Consider the following 19,938-nt stretch of genomic DNA (forward strand, 5'->3'; position numbering starts at 1 on the left):
TAAAATTTGCACAACCCAACTATATAGCTTTGTAAAGGATAACAACAATGGATTCTAAATGCCAACAACAACTATATAGACCAATTGAGACAACGGATCAGCCTGAAGAACAAAATACAGTTGAAATTTTACAGCTTGCAAGTGAAATTTTTAGTGGAGAGCAAGGCTTATTCCCTCATCATCAACTTCAAATCCCTTCGGATAAGCAAGGCTAATTTTCTTTTGTCATTCTTGAGACATTTTTACAATTAAATCATTATTTGGTTTGCATTGTTCTTAGCCGACGACTGTGGGGTTTCTTTGTTTTTTATGATGGGTGCCTTTGAAAATGATTTCAATTCTAATGTCTAAATTGGCAACGAAACGAAGAATATGAATTTGTATATTCATCTTCTGTTGCAACCAAATAGTTCAACTATCTTCCAAAAATGCAAAATTAGATTTTTGAAAACCTGATTATGAGATAAAAAGGTTTTGGGCCAAATTCCTCTTCCCCACCAAATGGGGTGTAAGTGTACATACATCAGATAAACCAAAATATCGATAGGGATTGAGTGTGCATGCTTGTAAAACTGAAGTTTTGAAAATGATTAGAATTTTGATTTGGGTACTCCCCTCTACCATCTAGATACAAAGAAGTATCACACACTTCTGGTCTTCTCTTGAATTTGTGGGGCACTACAGATGCGTTGTAACATTTTATTTTCTTGTCGACTCCTTTATGTTACTACAGCAATCCAAATTCCCATACACCTCTTCCACCATGACTAAGACGATGGTCATGCACTGCAGGCAATTTTTGGGGTTCAAATTCTTAATTAAGATTGTAAGATGACACCCATTGCAGTTACAGCGAAAGGAAAAGGGTGAAAAGCAGATAAAAGAAGTAAAAAGTATAGACAAAATTGAATATTGTATAACAACAAAATGACGGTTACATAGACACAAAAAATCTGAGTTATACTGACCTATCGACAATTTTTTTTTTACATGACCTCAATTGAAGCAAATATTTTTGCCCACATATGGTTGGATGAGACAATCCCGTCAAATTCTTGAGATATATAATCTAACAAACTAGATGATTGTCATGTACACAGGCTTGTATGGAATCCCTATCTTTTTTGGAAGTTAAGATACTTGATGGCCCAACCAAATAGTGAGGCAAAGCCAATAGGGAGGCACACAATCACTAATGCTGCAATTCCCAGAAAGTCATGTCTGATTCCAAAATAAGTTTCTATGAACTTCGACACCGCTAGCTTTCCATCTGCTGTCTCAAACTCTGTATCTACATCACCCAACTGAGATCCAACCAAACCATAAAGTGTCCAAGAAATAGGGGTGAGCCAGTAGTACCATCTCCACCACACAGGAATTTTCTGTTTCAAATAGAACAGGCTTGGTTGCATTATTAAACATCAGAAACTGCTTTAGATTTTTAACTATAATAAGTAAAAATTGCTTGAACCGAAAAAATAAATTGTTGTTCAAAGTTTTAAAGAGATAGGCTTACAGGCCGAGGAATGAGAAAGCCACAAAAGAGATTCCATGTAGAATAAAATGCAGATGAAATGATTGCAGCAGCAGAGAAGTTTGGAGTCATGGCAACTGTCACCATCCCAAAGAAGGTGAAGTATAGAAACATGAAATACATGAAGAAGAGGAACCAAAAAAACTTGATTGCCGTCCACTCAAATGCGACCATTGAATAGACCAAGAGAGCGCAAATTATGGACTGCATAAGCACATAGGGAAACTCTATTGCCACCTACACGAATAAACGAGACTGTCATTTGGTTAAGTTGAGGTTGCATAGCAAACACAATATAATAAAATTATGTCAATATCTTTTACTGTACTTATCCAAAGGCATAAGGGAATTTCGAGTACATCACAACAGCTCTTTCTCTATAGAATACGGTCCGTTCGACATCAACCACAGGTTGCACACTTGATGAATTGCTTACTCCAATGAAAAGAACAGAAGAATAAAGTGCTCCCAAAATATTAAATAAATCTTGTTGATTGCCTCTGTCAAAATAAATAATAAACTGTTTATAAGAACTTAAAATAGAAATAAAGTTTCAAGAACGCCTTGGAGAGCTTTTAGAAATATTATATTTTAGTAGAATCAAATATAGGACTTCCCATGGAAAATATTGTAGCGTAACTTAAAAATCTTTTTTTTTTTTTTTTGTCAATGTAATTTGTTGGTATAACAGGTGACTGTTGTTTCGGAACATGTTCTAGTTTAGGGGGCAAACACTAAGAAATTTCTGGAAATTTGTAGAACTCAACTCAGGTGGGCTCTATTTGAGCAAAGCAAATCTTTTATACCAGTCAAGAGAAAAACCAACCTCTTTGTCCCGAGGTCCCAAAATATGGTCCCAAATATCAGTGCAACCACTATGCTAAAGAAAAACCTTACAACAACATAGTGTGGATTTTGCCAATAAGACATAGACTACTTCCATAAGCATGCCATGCATTGAACCGTGAAAGACTGTGCATACTTTGTTGGAAAATTTAGATCCTTCGAGTCTGGAGCAGGGATGCTTAGTTCTTTAATTAGGGATTGATTCAATCTAAAAAATAGAAAATGATGTTAACAATTACATGAAAATTTTTCACTTTTTATGAGGACTTATTAGTGATATATGGGTGAGAAAAGTTCCTTCTAAAGGAACTTCCAAACATTATGTACATACTCATAGAGTGCAGATTGTCTGTATATATTCGCGAAGTCTACCCCAAGACTTTCCTCAGCAGATATAGAGGTTACCTCAAGCACCCATGTTGCTAGATTATAGCCTTCTTTAATTGGTGGAACACCTTCAATAGCCTAATTAATCATACAAAAAATATAAATTATTACTCTTTCTGTTGGCAACAAACAGAAAGTGAACAAACACCATGAAGTGAACAAACACCAACAATACCTCAAAATATTCAATGAGTTTATGAGAATGCCGACCCAACGGTCCTGCGTAGATCACTTGGCCACCTCTTTTCATGAGCAGAAGATGCAAGTCAGAAATCCAAACAAGTTAACATTAAGCATTGGTTAGCATCTGTGAGGGCTTCCCTGTTCCCAATTTGGAAGCACAACAGTACTTAGCTTCTTTCATCCAAAATGACACAATTATATGACTCACAGTACTCAATTCACAGAAGTGTTTAAATTTACCTCATCAAAAGCCTCAAAAATATGAATGCTAGGTTGGTGGATAGTACAAACAATTGTACGACCAGTATCAACTATTTGCGTACAGTCCGCATGACTATAGCTGCAGCCCGAGCATCCAATCCTGAAGTTGGCTCATCCATGAAAATTATGGATGGGTTACCAACAAGTTCCACTGCTATGGTAAGCCTTTTCCTTTGTTCTGTAGAAAGACCCGTTAGCCCAGGAAGCCCTACCAGAGCATTCCTTTGTGAAGTAAGCTCCACAAGTTCCATCACTTCTTGTACAAACATATGTAGTCATTAAAAGAGAAATACCCAAGAAAAGCATTTAGTTTCATCACAGAAAGAGCACCTATTGAAAGTATATATGCAAAGAGTAGAGCTCAAAATCCCATTGTTCTAGTTCTCTCATCAACATCTTGTGCAAGTGGAAGCCATGCAGAGTACTCGAGTGATTCATATACTGTGAGATTAGGAGAGTGAATATCCTTTTGTTCACCGTATCCTGAGATGTAGGCAAACGTTTCTTGTTTTTTAGGGTACCCAGATATGCATATATTTCCTTCAATGTATCCTCCTATTTTTCTTCCCGCCAACACATCCATCAATGTGGTTTTTCCAGCTCCACTAACTCCAACCAAGGCTATAAGAATCCCTGGCCTGAAGGATCCACTTATGTTGGAAAGGAGTTGTAACCTGTCTTGATCCACACCTTCATTTTTCATCTCCTAACACAGTACCATCTATTAAGTCCATCATAATTAAATTTGATAAAAGTTGGGAATTACAAAATTATCGCCAATTAATTAAATTTGATCAACCAAAGTCTAACTGCACTCACCTGTGGCATGTCAACATAGTAGTTGATGTTTTCAAAAGCAATTGATAATGGTTGGAAAGGAAGGACCATTCCTTTTTTCCAAAATACCGAGTGCTGAATATCAGTCAGTTCTCTATCATGGCTTGAAGTTAGACTTTCTCTTCTCTCTGACAAATCTGCATGGCCTGAAAGATATTCTACATTCTGTGAATGAACAATGCTAACTTTTTCATATCATAACAGTTGAAATTATAAGTATTGTTTATGATCGTGGAGTTTCAACATGTTACAATCTCTTTGATCTATTTGTCAATCAATTTCTAGAAATTTTATTTGAGAAAATGAAAGTTTTCAAGTTTTCATCCACAAATTAACACACGTTCATTGGCCTCTCTCTAATACTTTTTAGTTAGAATGTTCTCTTATACGAGGCGCACAATTTATATTTTAACATCCAACCACCTTCAATTGCTATGTTCGGAATCGATAATTGCATTTTCAACATGAAATATATGTTTCTTTCGAAGTGTTGAATAAGACATTCGTATCTTTTCCAGTGGCAGGTTAACACATCCATAAGTACGCAAAAGGCTTATAAGAAAGCTCTAGCTTATCTTGTTACCTTTCTAAATTTTAATTTTAAGTCTGTCTAAAACGAGGAACTTGTTTTTGAGCAGACTGGAACTTCACAAGCAGTAAAGATTTTGAGTGGAGATCATGACTTACCTCTGGATTTTACCACCGATGTCAAATCAACAGACTTAAGTTGTTCTCCATCATTGCTTTCTCCAATTCTATTTACCTGTTTCCCTTCAATAATATCCTCAGATAGTACAGCTTGTGATTTGCTCAACGCTGTTTATTAATAAGATTCTGTTAGAGCCCACTGTAAATCTAAATTAAAAGGGAAATAAGAAAAAGATAATTAAATCTTAATAAAATCCAAGACTCACGATTGAGGTATGCTAGAGCCAAGGTAAATAAAATATTAAAGATGATACAAAACCCAATCAGTGCTCCAACACCAATCCAATATAATCTAGCTTCGGCAATTAATCCACGAGCTTCTATTATTTCATGTCCCAATGTCTTGTTTGAGGTAGTACTGCTTGGCTACATACAAGTAATATATATGAGATGAAATAAAATGTTTAGTATGATTGTCCACTCTTGATATACAATGATCCTTCTAAATAAAGGCAAATTCACTAACTTTTTTCCATCTGGGAGCTAGAAATTCATTGACAGCAAGGGCATTTTGGCTGTAAGACAATGGAGAACACCAATATGCCCAAATCCACCAGCTAGGTACGTCGACTGTTTCAACATAATAAATCCTCATTTCAAAATTTGCTATCATAACTAAAATGTTCATGAAAGTTATTTCCTTCAATGTAAATAATAAGGTTTGTAGAAATCAGGAGACTATATACCTCGGGAAACCACAAATCCTCCAAGGAGGAACACGACAAGATTAGCAAATGCTCCAAAAGTTTGTGAGACAATCATGTTTCGACCCAATGATCCCATGAACTTGAAAAGTCCCATTCCCATTTGATGCAACCAAAAGAGGAGAAAGACTTGCTTAAAGCATCTGCGAACAAAAGAAAGGATCTCTCAAAATGAACACAGCCTGTTGCAATGCTTCTGTGATTATTATTTTTTCCCATACACAACAAAGTATATCTGTCAAATTATACACTACAAAGTATATTGGTCAAATTTTTGACATTTAAGGCCATTTGTCATAAAGGAAAAGTAACATTAGATAAGCTCAATGCATCAGCACATTATAAAATGTGGCTTCTTTAGAATATGATTTGATCAACATTTCTAGAAATGATTGTTTGCGAACTAGTTTACAGGATATCTAGCACAAGTAAAGAGTCATTTACTAGATCTATTTATCATTGTAAAACAACGTTGAAAATACTAGATAATGTGAAACCAACTTTCAATATTTTATCTAGAATGAAGAGTGTTTGCATTATGGGTAGAAATGAACAATCTAGCATTCATTGTTTATAAATTCTGTGAAAGAAGAAAGAAATTAAATTTCACGTATAAATTAGAGAATTTTCTTACGGGGAGGGGTTGTTATCTTGATTTCACACCAGGAATGTAGTTTAAAGTGTAAGCAAACCCATGATTTGAGAGTAGTTGCTGTTGTAGTTAAAACATGAAATAAGCGAAAGGCCTCTGCAAATTCCTTGACAGGTATGTAGCGATACGGTTGATTTGTACGGGCCCAATATTGCCTTTGGTCCTTTCTTGAGGTTACTTGTTCAAGTAAAGCCAAAAGCATGGTTAATAAATTTGATAATATTAAAAATTTCATCCGTTAGCAGTTGCATCGTACATAGTACTTGATCACTTTGGTACCAATTGGCACCTGAAATGGATATATCATGTGAGAAAATGGACTAAATCTTTGTGATGTGAAATCAATTGGCGCCTAAAATTCAGCAGGCTCTACTAAATGAAGGAGCCCACACTTACTTCGTGCAAAAAATCAGCTATTCCTTCCTGTCGGGGCATTTGAAACCCATGGAATCGAAAAAGTCAAGAACACGTTCTCGAGGTCCTTGATAAACAATCTCTCCTTCAGATAATAAGATGATGTCATCAAATAGTTCATATGTTTCAGGAGCAGGCTGCAGTAGAGAAATCAACATTGTGCCATCAATAACATGGACAAGTTGGCGCAGACACTTGATAATTTGGTATGTTGTAGCACTGTCCAGTCCTGTTGAAATTTCATCCATAAACAAAGCTTTGGGACGAGCAACTAGCATTTCCCTTGTAAATGTTTAATAACAACCACAAAAATTGCATCTTTTAGTGATATAATTTCAACTTTAGATGTTTCAAAACTTCTAAGGAACTTTCCTTGTAAAACACACCTGTGGTGACTCTCTTCTTCTGACCTCCAGAGATTCCACGACGCATTTGATCTCCCACTATTATATCATCGCAGATGTCCACCACTGGAAGCTGAAACAAATCAAGGGTACTATTATAATCTTTAAAATCTGAATCTTATTAAGCATTTGTACTACCTAACATGTGACTACTGAAATCCAACCTTTAACACATAATCTGTGACAAGGTTGGTCTTCTGGCCTTCAATTGCAATTTCCTGTAACCGTTACACAGATCAAATGTCAAACTTGGCACAAATTAGAGAGCAGATCAGTTCATTAGGAACTCTTAATCAAAAGTATATGTTTGGTACCAACATCTACCTTCATAAAGACGTCAACATCTAGATCTGGTTTGATGTTTGCCTGCTTCTCACGTCTAGAAAGTTCTTGCAGGAGATCTGTGAGAACCACGTATATTCAATATGGGTACAGAAATGATAAGACAATACAATTGTGAGTAATTTCTGCAGAAGCACTCACCATATCTTGACCCAACTCCTTGGCACTGGCCAGAAAAATCAAGCGTTTCCCTCACAATCATTTTTGTAAAATGCAAAACATGCTGGCTAATGTAAACAGAACTTCTTTGCGGCACGAATTCTGTCAACAAGTGTCCATTGTAGGTAACATTGCCACCAATCTGTAAAGAGAAAGCTAGTGTTATAAATATCTGAAAATACATGCAATCTCCTTAATATTTGCTTTATAAGATATTTCGTGGTTGACCAATACTGACTTAGGTGGGGAGGACTAATTACTGACAACAAATGCATCCACACATATTGACAGAAATTCACAACCATCGCTCTATAGAGCAAATCCTTTCTCTGACCTATATAAATATATAGAAATTTACTTTGCTTTGCAACTACGGTCAGGTTCTCCAGCCAAAGTTGTTAGCAACGTAGTTTTACCAGCACCAGGTGGACCCAGAAGAAGTGTCATCCTAAAGAGATCAATGAAAGGTTATAAGAGATAAAAAAGTGTCACGATTCTACACTTTGGACATCCTCAATTTCAAAGACGATGAAATCACCGTGAAGGCTTTATGATGCCACTTACATCATGAAGAATAGTTAAAGTTGTCCTTTTCGAACGAAATATGCGCAGATAGTTGAGAACACCCTGCACAACAACATTGACTGCAATGTAGTTAATTGAGAATACCTTAAATTCTATTACTTTATAATCCTCTTGCAAGAGGATGTATACGAAGTCCTCTAACCAGACAAGCTACCATCAGATATAGGTCCCATTCGCCTTTGTTCCTCAGAATCTAGTGTAAAGAAATCAAATATAATTTGTCAAGCTTAAATAAAATATTAAAGAAGTCTGTTTTTTCACGCTAAAAAGTATTGATTACTTATAGCTGCAACAAAGGCAGACAATTGTAATAGAAGAAAAAGGTTTCAACCTACCTGGAAAATGTAATATTTGACAGGTTAGAAGCCAAACAAATCAAATTCAACTGTCCTCAATCTCAAGTCCAGAATAACAATGGAAAAGACCAACATAGGTTAAAAAGCACTGCCAGTTAACGAAAAATGTTGATTTAACTGTGATTTTTATGAGACTCCTTGCAAAACTTGCAATCTATTAAAACATCATAGTATATTGGTTACGGTTGTTAGGGTATGCATACCGGACTCAAGTTGAGGCACATCCAAGATGTTCTTAATGCAAAATGCTCTTAAGTCCACACCCGAGGTAAATTTGGTACACTATAACGCACCTCTGAAAATCCAAAATGCATTTACCCTATGTATTATATGCAACCTATAGACAAAATGAAAACCTGGAAGACCTATAGACAAAATGAAAACCTGGAAGGAAACAGTTGAATATAAAAATATGAATATTCTTGACTTTGAGATTTCAGTCTATGATACATATTGTGTTCGATAGTTCGGTCAAAATGTTAGTGTACCAAAAATTTAGCTATGTGAACCTTGCATCCCCACAGCCTAGACTCAAGTTGAGGCACATTCAAGATGTTCTTTATGCAAAATGCACTTAAGTCCACACCCAAGGCAAATTTGGTACACCGTAACGTACCTCTGAAAATCCAAAATGCATTTACCCTAAGTATTATATGCAACCTATTGACAAAATGAAAACCTGAAAGGAAACAGTTGAATATAAAAATATGAACATTCTTGACTTCGATATTTCAGTCTATGAAGAAGTAATGTTTTACGTATTGAGTTCGATATTTCAGTCAAAATGTTAGTGTACCAAAAATTTAGCTACGTGAACCTTGCATCCCCACAGCCCTGCAACTTATGTACCCCACTGCATCCTATATTTCAGTCTATATGTTACAGGCTGTGGCATAGACATACCCTGTGTGCTCCCACATTTCCACAACCTGTAACCTTATGATTATCAAACATCTCCACAAACCATTTTTCCTCCATTTCTAGTTTTCCTTTTCAATTATGTTGGGGATTTTCTCAAATCTAACGACATTGAGTATAAACTTATTCATTTACCGTTTTTGGGTTTTTCCATTACTGCTTCTTATTCGTGTAATAGAATTCTGATCCTAATAAGGAACATTTGATGTATGTCAATTGTTAAAATCAAATTTAACAAATATTTACCCACTAAAAGCAATGAATGTAAATAGCCAAACAAAATATCCACAAGATGGCGTACTTCACGAACATACAATATAGAACGACCAGATTAATTGAAAAGTTTTCGAAACACCATGACACGCTCTTTTGGGTGGACGTCTGCAATTGCTGAAACAAAGTTTTGCATTCCACTTCAGAAAAAGTTGTGTTGAATTTTATTTATAAATTCATATTACTTGACCGCCTGCCTTTCACTGTCTTGTCGTCTGGATATGCAATCTTTCCATGTCATACTGCAGTTTCAATCAGGTCTGTTATTGAAACTCAACAAGATTCTTGACGTTTTCTTCTTCGTATTGTAAGCTTTATTGTTTTATTTTTTTAATTTTAAAATATCCAAATTTAGCATTTTTCTTGTAGTAACTTCTCAGAGTCGCAATTTTCAGTCATACCACATTAATCTTGCATAATATTTTAAATTTTGTCTTGCATAGGAATTTATTCTTTGTATCTAAATCAATGAATGAATGAAGGATTTTAATAATGTCTATGAGGCTCAAGCAGTCTATCGGCCTTGCCTACAATGGGACTGACTAATCTCAAAACAAAATGCACTAAAGACAAAACAAAGTCAAACTTTTTTTTTTCTCTGTCATGAAAATGTAGTGTTTTTTTACCAATTTTTTTGTTGTTTTCGGTTACGAATTATGCACATCATGAAGATCAGATGCTAAAATTTTCAAAAAAATCCATGATGTTTTCGATTTTTTGAAAATTGGTCAATCGTACAATTTGTAGGGAGGATAGCCGCATCCGCTAACAACTAGCCTAATCTAGCTGTAATCCTTTTTCCCTTCCTCGGTGTATTTTAATGATAAAATTTGCGGTCTTATCTAACTGATTTTCTTTGAAGAGGTGGCCCATATTTATAGGCACGAGTCTAGTCCATTATAAACTTATAACACTTCAAATAGTGGAAATGAAATGAAAAGTTTTAATCGTGTTTGGAGATCAATGGTCTAAGGGGTAAAAGGTGAGCTAAGCAGTCCCAATTTTCTCCAAGTTATTCTAGTGTAGAAGTTTGACGAGATTTAAACATCAACTAGTATTAAATTTTGAAGGGAATGCCCATAGAACTCATAGAAAGCACTAGTTTGATGAATATATTATCGTTATTAATTAAATAAGGAATTATAAAATAAATATTTTCAAGAATAATAAACATAATTTTTTATAATTAATTAACCAACAATAAAAAGAGCTAACATCAAAATGAGTTAATAAAAAGAAAGAAAAAATAATTGTAAAATAACAAATAATACAATAAAACAAACAATACAATAAAGCTTTCTTTAAAATAAAGAGAAGTTTATTATATGGAATTATTAAATTAATATTAATCATATAGATAATATTAATTTGTAATAATATTTAATTTTGAAAGTAATATAATTGTAAATTTTAAGAATATTTGTTATTATTATTATTAATATAACAATTTTATATTCTTGTGGGATTTGCATAATTATATTACAATTTCATTTTTATAATTATAGTCAAGATTATATTTATATTTTATGAGTAGTGTGAACATATATCTATCTCTTATGAGAATAAAGGTGCACATAGCAATTGTTGTGTTTGGATGCTATTCATAGAATTGAACCATTGAAACTTTAAGCATCCTATTATTGCAACTCAAATCATGGATTTTCCCCTAACAAGTTGAGTGAGATTGGTCTCACAGGAATCTCTTGGGTTAAGTGTGTTAGAATTCAAGTAGTTATCTTGCTTTGAATTACTATATTTCATCCTTAAAAATCCTCAATGATTTATTCTTATGAGAAATTACCTTAAATGAAATAAGTGTTAAGTGGATTAATCATTTATACATGTGATTAAAGAGTTGCTAAACTTGAAATATCTTCAGCAAGTAAGTATATTTTCCTGTGAAGAAAGACCATGCCTGACAATATGAACCCAGAAAAAAATAATGAGACAATGGCTGCATTATGGGCTTAGTTCCGAAGAAAACCTGATAAATGTTATTGTCCTTGCAAAAAGTGTAAGGGCTTAAAGAATCGAAGAATTCTAATCACAATAGCCCAAAGTAATTGTAGGCAATATGGTCATGTTGAAGGGGGCCACAATTTTTGTCCATTGTTGAATGTGGATTTCCTACTGGAGGAACATGGAGGTGTGAATATCCAAGCTGAGGATAACACTCCCATGGAAGAAAATGATAATGTGCCAAAGGACATGATTAAAGAAGATGGTATTGAGGAAAGTGATGAAGAGGCTCACAATGATGGTACTAGCAAATTTGATAATAGTGATGAAGATGGTCTTGATATAACTTTACTTGAGAAGGCACATGAGCCCTTATACGAAGGCTCCCAAACAACTCTACTGTTGGCTATAGTGTTGTTGGTGAACTTAAAGGTTATGAATAATATATCCAATGTAGCAATATCACGTATGCTAAGGTATGTCATTTTTGTCATCTTCAATGTTAGCATACAATTACTATTCATTATATTAACAATGCATATTTGTTGTTGTAGGTTGATTAGTGAGTTTTTGTTACCACCATCAAACATTTTGTTTCGTTCATACTAAGAATTATCTAACATTATGGATCAGATTGGAATGAAGTATCAAACAATACATGCATGTCCCAATGATCACATTCTATATCATAAAAAACATGAATTTGCAACAGAATGCCCTGATTGTCATGTTAGTAGATATTGGTCAGATCAAATAACAAAAAAAGTGCCTCACAAGGTTCTTTGGTACATTCTCATTATTTCACATCTTGAACGGTTATTCAGGTGTACTAGCTTGGCACAATTTATGGATTACCATGCATGCAATAGAAGTCAGGATGACATTATGTGAATGCCTACTGATGGTTCTGCATTTAAAGAGATAGAAGAAACATGGTCACATTTTAAAGAAGAATCTCGTAATCTAAAATTTTCATTGGTGGCGGACGGTGTCAATCCATATGGAGATATGAGATCTGTTTACTCAGTATGGCCTATTTTTGTTATTAACAATAACATTCCTCCTTGGATGTCCATAAAGAGGGAGCACATAATGTTGTCAATGATTGTGCCAGGTATTTTTTATTTTATAGTTATCTAAATTAATTTATAAATAGTGCATGAAAATGGTTATAATAATTACGTAATGTTTACGTTCATTCAATTGCTAGGTAAATACCAAGTTAAAGATATGAACGTGTATATTGAGCCCCTAATTGACGAGTTGTTGAAGTTATGGAATGACATCACTATGTATGAAATCTCTAGACTGATAGGACATCGACAATTTCAATTCTATGCAATGCTTGTATGGACAATACATGATGCCTTTGGGCTAACTCATTTTTGTGGTATGTTATATTGTTAAGATTAATATTTTTGGTATGTTATAGTGCTTACACATTACTATCAAATGCTTAAGTTGCGTGTGATCATTGTACATGATCCAATTATACATGATCTTTTAGGTCTTCAGACATAAGAAAAATTTGCATGTCCAGTTTGTGGTCCGAAGATGAAATGTTGTCATTTGAGAAGTTTAGGAAAGTAGGTGTTTGATGAGTTTAGACACTTTCTCCATCATAATCATAAGTATCGAATTGCCAAAAAATATCTTTTCAATGGGAAAGAAGAGACATCATCAAGACCATGAAGAATGACTCCTCATTTATGGAAGTTGGAATATGATCAACTAAATCGTCGAGGTAATGTCCAATTGGTCGTTCGAAGTTTACAATTTGTATTTCAATATTGTCTTATATTTACTAATGCTATAACTGATGCTCATGAAGGTTGTCAAGGCATCAATGACCAACTTCCTAGAGGAATTAAAAGTTATCCTACTCAATTTAGTAGGTTACCATACTACAAGGATCTCCCAATCACGCATTTTTTTGATGCTATGCATATTGGAAAGAATGTAACAGAGACACTATGAAAAATGTTGGATGAAAGGCATGATAAAGAATAAATTGCTAAAATTTGTACTGACATTTATGAATCTAATCATGCACTAAATTTTTTCTTTGAATCGAATAGGAATGGAAATTGCATAAATACAAGTGCCCTTCCTTGGTTATTAATGGAGCAACAAAGTGATGCATTAAAAGAAGTCATAAAAAAAACAAAAATTTCAACAGGATTTTTTGCAAATATAAGCACTCTTCTATCAAAGAAAGGTGATTTTGGGCTAGGGTTGAAGACACATGATTGGCATACCTTCCTCAAGGTAAGTCATGTTTTCTATTTACAGTATATTTGTAAGATTGAATATAGTACCAGTTGCATTATTTAATAATATATTAAAATGATCATTTTTTAATGATTGCAGTTCGTTCTACCTCTATCCCTTCCACAATAGTTTGACAACAGTATTAAACAAGTTATATATGATCTTGGAAAATACATGAGGTTAGAAGAGTGTTTTTTCTTAGATTTGTAGCTTTTTATTTGAAATCTATTGTATAATTTTATTTGAAATCTCCTATATGTGTTTTTGTGTGTTGAATCTCTTTTAGGTGGTTATCATCTAAAGAAATTGATAAAAAAGATATAAGATATTGGAAGAGAAAAATTCCACAACTTATGTGTGAAATGCAAAAGTGTTTACCTCCAACATTTTTCAATGCTCAAGAACACTACCTCATACATCAAGTTGAGGAGATTGAATTGTGTGCACCTGTACAAGCTAGATCAATGTGGATGGTTGAGAGGCACTTGAAATTTATGAAGGGCTTGGTTCGACAAAGAGCACATCCTAAGGGTTCTATGATAGAGGGATATATGATATACCAGACCATGGTGTATATCAGTGAATATCTTCCAAAGTTTGCAACAGGTATCCATGTAGATCGCATTTGGGATCCCAACTGTAATGACAAATTCAAAGGGGAGTACCTGACGGGGAAAGGTAGATTGAAGAGGGTGAGAGGTAATTATAATTTTTTTTTTGTAATTTAACAATTCTTATCCATCATCAATATATATAAATTGTTTCTAACTGGTGTAATTGTCTTCTTTATAGTTGGTCGTGAGTGGGATGCACTACACTTTTACATTGCAAACAATCTTGATTGGATGACAGTGTGGATTGAATAGTCTCAAGAAAATGGTCGCTCATTAACATGGGATGGCATTGCATCATTGGTTAAAGAAGCTCATTGTAATGGAGATCCCAATGTTACGCCAATGGTACTTGATCTAATATATGGCTTAAGAGATACAAAGGTATGCATAAGATTACTAATCATGAGACATAAGTTTAATATCAACTCACAGATCAATGAGAAGATTCTTGACATGTTTGAATAATTTTAGGTCAAACACCACAAAGCTATGTACTACCATGGCTATAAATTCTGCACAAAAAGTTAGATGAAACGAAAAAAATATGTGATTTCGGGATAAGTGCTGTCTTTGCAGTCACCAATATTTCATCTAGAACTAACATACATCCTCAACAATCTAAAAATTGATACTATGGCATTTTGGATGATATACTTGAGTGCAACTTTGATTCATTCAAAATAGTTCTATTTGTCGTCAAACGGTTTAGGTTACGATTGAATCAAAATGATCTCGATAGGATTTTTATTGAACACGACAATGGATTTACTATGATTAATACAAGGTTATTTGAGCTAGTCGAAGATGAGCCCTATGTTCTTCCAAGTCAATGCGAGCAAGTGTTTTACTCTGGTGTTCTAGACAAATCAGGTTGGTCATTTGTTGTTAGACATGACCCAAGAGGAAGGCCAGTAAAGTATAATGTGATTGAAGAAGAAGATATTGAAGAAGCACAAGAGGAAGTAAATGATTATCAAGAACGACAATTACCCAGTGATGAAGAAGAAGAAGGTGGTGATGATTTTGGTCATGCTAACGATAATGGTGATAATAATGATGATGATGCTGATGACGATCATGATCATGGTGATGAAGATGGTGATGATCATGGCAATGATGGTCATTATGATGATAGTGATCAAGAGGATGATGATGGTGGTGGTGAAGACGACGATCAAAGTGATGATGATGATGATGATGATGATGACATGGATGAAGATCATGATGATCAATGAAATCTTTAGATACAATCAATGTCAACTATGATAGGGTATTGTATGACCAAATATTTCTTTACAAACCATATGTGCACATATAAACATTAAGTAGAACATGTCAAATATTTTTTTAGATATACACATTAGTTATGCTAAATTTTTAACTTAAGACAAATGATTTACATATACAATCTACTTTATTATTAATATTTTTTTGGTAAATCTATTACTTTAATTTTGCTGCTGATTTCTAAGACTTACTAATTTTTTTCACAAGGTGATATGGATGCACCATCTCAGATAGCTTCAATAGAGGTAAACATTAATTATTGTAAATTTTAATGTTAATATAGAAACAAATGTCCTATTATTATGTTCTTTTCTTTATGGCTTTGGAGTTATTTTGATGAAAGTATACGAATATTTGATGTCACAAATGATAGGAAAAAGCTACAATGATCGCTGATCAAATGCAATCTAAAATAAAAGCATCATATCTACATGAAATTGGCCTTAGTAATGACCTTGTATTCATCACCCAACAAATTATGCAAAGATACACTGATGAGCTTGTTAAAATTATCATCAAGGGTGACAGAAGTGAGGAGAAAGAGGCACTGAGAATAGAATTGGACCGCAGAATCCAATCTTTGAAAGTAAGCAGTAATAGAAGTTCAATAGATATTAATCTTTTATAGTATCTTATGGATCATGATCTCTAATTTTATGTGTTCTTGTATAGACATATGTGCCAGTTGTGAGGTCACATGGTGAACATGGTCAGGATTGTTGCACAGTACCTTCGTGTAAGTAACACTTTGTTTGTTTTGATAAACATTATAACACTTACCTTTTTTTTGTGGATGTTTCTCGCTAGTATCCCATTTGATATTTATCCATTTCAAATGTCTTTGCTAACAATATTCTATTCTTCAGCTCATGATGAAGTGCATACTCCTCCTTCAGTTGGCAGTCCACTTTTGTCTGCTGCATTGTCGGCAACAAGGACCATGCAAACATCATCGTCTATGCCCGGTAGAACTGGTAAAACCTTGTTTTGCTATATTTTGTAATGTCTTTCTACAAGTTGATGAAAAACGAAGTAGCATATTAGTGCTTAAATGATGTCTACAAAAGCTTGCATACACACAAACACATGCATACACACACCATGCATACATACATACATACATACATACATACATACATACATACATACATACATACATATATATATATATATATATATATATAGCCACACATAGAGAGACACAGACATAGGCAGGGAGGTAGACCAACAGAGTGCAGTACTAAAATTGTCATTTAATTGTATGATGTTTTAGTTGATAGAGCAATAGAGAGCAGTACTATTGAAGCTGATCCATTTCCTGGAGTAGTTCATGTGATTAGTACTGGTTCGTATGGAGGGACATTATTGTTGAATAAAAAAACTATGTTTCCATTAAGAGAACGAAAGCTTCCAGGTGCTTTAAAATTGATATTATTTAAAGTGTAAATTTAGTTTACTTTTACATTACTCATTTTGGACTGATAAATCCTTTATGTTTTTGTAGGTAATAATGCTTTCTTTGAACATCTTTTTCATATGACATTGAGACTATTTGGACCCACCATACGTAAAAAGGTACGTAGTTTCATATCATTGCTGCATAATTTTTATTTTCTTCTATTTATTGTAATATATTAAAGTTATTAATCTAACAATCGATTTGTTTTTAAAAAGGTGGAATTAAAAAATCAACTGATTGCATCCATTGAGGAGAAATTTGTGAAAAATATTTTTGACACTGGCCTACTTCTGAAAAGAGCAGCAAAGCATATAAAGACTGTGAGGGATCAATCTAGAAGGGCTCTTAAGGATAGCCCAGAGTACGTCCATCCTCCTATGATTCCATCGATGGAGTGGAATGAAATAATAGAAGATGCAAAGGAGAAAAGGCTATGTGAAGATAGAGATAATGAAGCAGCACAGGGCAAAAAGAGGTATGTCATTATAGTATTAAGTACATTGTAATCATGCACTAATTATTGATATTTGTAAATATATAATCTAAGATGTTTGAAATTGTTCATAGATTGCAGGACACATCTGTGGCTACAAAAGTGAGAATAGAAAAGGTTGGCCAACACAAACTTGGCTCTTGTGGCTATATGAATCTGCAGTCTCGACTAGTAAGTAGAGCAATGAATTTTGTATTTTTTTTAATATAATGTTGCAAACAGTTTTGTTTAATAAAACCATACATGGAAAACTGATGTTATCAAGCAAAAAACATAGGGCACATATTTCAATGTGGAGGTCATAGATGAAGATAGAAAAATTGCCTTGAAGAAAAGCTATAAAGTTGTGGTTGCATGCCTATGTGAAGAATCTGTAAGCCTTGCCCAAGAATCTAGTGCACCAAATGATATTGTAGGGCCCATTTGCCGTTGCACCAAAAGTCATGACTGTTAGTGAGCACGGAACACCACATAATTAACCACCTGTGGGCAGGGGAGCACGTTGCATCACCCAACAATCTCCCCCTCGACGCGCATACCAGGTGCTTATGCAGGTCGGGAAGGCACTGGGGAGATTTGAACCCATGACCAAGCCAAAACCAGGCTCTGATACCAATTGTAGGGCCCATTTTTCGTTGCACCAAAAGCCATGACTGTTAGTGAGCATGGAACACCACATAATTAACCACCTGTGGGCAGGGGAGCACGTCGCATCACCCAAAAATCTCCCCCTCGACGCGCATACTAGGTGCTTACGCAGGTCGGGAAGGCACCGGGGAGATTTGAACCCATGACCAAGCCAAAACCAGGCTCTGATACCAATTGTTGGGCCCATTTACCATTGCACCAAAAGCCATGACTGTTAGTGAGCATGGAACACCACATAATTAAGCACCTGTGGGCAGGGGAGCACGTTGCATCACCCAACAGATATCTCACAAGTAAATTGGTCAGATGAAAAGTAAATGAAATTAAATAGTTAAGAAGATTCTTTTTTGGTATTAGTTTTAAACGTAAATTAACTACATAACAATGTGCATAACATTTTACTGCAGCCTTCATATCCTACCACAGAATCTGCTCCTGACGAAGGCCATGATGTGCATTATAGTGGAGGAGATATTAATTTGCTATTGGAAATTAATTATGCAATTATGAATACAATTTAACATCTTCAATTGGAATTTGAAATGTATCCTTTTTTCAAATATTTCAGAGCATGTTGAACATCATGCTGAAGCAGTGGACCATATTCCAAGTGTTCAACATGTTGATGCATTGGTAGATCAAAATGTTAATGTAGATGATGTGGCATTGTCAGGTAAGAAAAATGCATTTAATGTTGTACTCGTACTTAATTACAAACTTGTAACAGTTAGAAAAAGAAAGAGAGTATGCTAATTTATCACATTCACTTGTTTTTGCAACAGAGCCCCCTTTAGTGTAGCAACCTCCTGCTCATCCAAAAAGAAGGAGCCATCATAATTTGACATTACACATACCAGAAGAGGAGGAGAATGAAGTAGATATGGATGCTCCTATGAGCGCTTTTCTTAAGAGAGCTCAGAAAAACAAAAAAAAGAAATGATGTTTTAAAAATCTTCTTTGATAAACTTTGTTGGATAATGAAAGAACTTTGTTTAAGTAATTTTGTATGAATGATGCTTATTAATAGTGATTTTTAGTTTATGTTAATGAATATTTTTATGTGTTAATGAAGTTTTGATTTGAATTGTGTATTAATGAATTTTATATCATATTAATGAATGTTATGTGGTTGTATTGATTGAATGTTATAGTTCATAAATGGATGAATGAATGAATGAAGTATGGCATTAAATGATAATGGGTACTTTAGATTGGTGTTAGGGGGAGGGGGGTGAGGCTAGATGAGCTTCCACCTTCACGTGGTTGGCCTTGTTAAGTAGAGAATATTATAGTATTCTTGAAACCAAGTGAAGCTCAAATTTGTTAAGTCTTCAAACACATCCCAATTCTCTTTAACGAGACTGAAGTTTTTTTTCTTGTAATAGTCTCATTGAAGTCATCTTTTGGTTCCTTGAACATATAGTTATTTCTTAGTTTAAATCCCAATTATTAGATATTTGTCCACATTGGAGTTAGTTTGGCATAGAAACTTGCATATTTTATTATATATATTTAGTCAACTAAAAGCAATGTAGAAAGCATTCACATAGTTGATGTCTAACAAAAGAAGACAAGATGCATATACTATTTAGCATGGAAATCCTCATAGGTGAATTGTGTGTGTATGTACACACACACACACAT

General features: G+C 34.3%; 1 pseudogene; it reads right to left on the minus strand.

Moving 5' to 3' along the window:
- Positions 1-896: 896 nt before the first annotated feature.
- Positions 897-19,938, minus strand: part of LOC149552180 (pleiotropic drug resistance protein 1-like) — a 46,644-nt pseudogene continuing 27,602 nt past the window's right edge.

Source organism: Cupressus sempervirens, chromosome 6, assembly GCF_028749045.1.
Source record: "Cupressus sempervirens isolate cs-2001-9-10 chromosome 6, ASM2874904v1, whole genome shotgun sequence".
Taxonomy (NCBI): domain Eukaryota; kingdom Viridiplantae; phylum Streptophyta; class Pinopsida; order Cupressales; family Cupressaceae; genus Cupressus; species Cupressus sempervirens.